Source organism: Gracilinanus agilis, chromosome 1 (assembly GCF_016433145.1).
Source record: "Gracilinanus agilis isolate LMUSP501 chromosome 1, AgileGrace, whole genome shotgun sequence".
NCBI classification, from domain to species: Eukaryota; Metazoa; Chordata; class Mammalia; order Didelphimorphia; family Didelphidae; genus Gracilinanus; species Gracilinanus agilis.
Genome location: NC_058130.1, coordinates 568791582 through 568792195, shown reverse-complemented (window position 1 = coordinate 568792195; position 614 = coordinate 568791582).

The window sequence follows — 614 nt, the reverse complement described above, 5'->3', positions numbered from 1 at the left end:
GTTTTTAATGATTGCCTTAATTTCCCCTTCATTAGAGGTGAGGTCTCCCTTTTCATCTTTGATACTATCAATTTGGTTTTCTTCTTTCCTTTTTTTTTATTAGATTGACCAGTACTTTGTCTATTTTATCTGTTTTTTCAAAGTACCAGCTTCTAGTCTTATTTATTAATTCAATAGTTCTTTTACTTTTGATTTTATTAATTTCTCCCTTGGTTTTTAGTATTTCTAATTTAGTTTTCATCTGGGGATTTTTAATTTGCTCACTTTCTAATTTTTTGAGTTGCATGCCCAATTCATTGATCTCTGCCCTCCTTAATTTGTTAATATATGCACTCAAGGATATAAATTTCCCCCTGAGTACTGCCTTGACCGCATCCCACATAGTTTGGTAGGATGTCTCATCATTGTCATTTTCTTCAATGAAATTGTTGATTGTTTCTATGATTCCTTCTTTGACAAATTGGTTTTGAAGAATCATATTATTTAATTTCCAATTAGTTTTTGATTGTCCTGTCCAAGTGCCCTTACTAATTATTATTTTTATTGCATTATGATCTGAGAAGGTTACATTTATTATTTCTGCTCTTTTGCATTTGTTTGCAATGATTCTATGC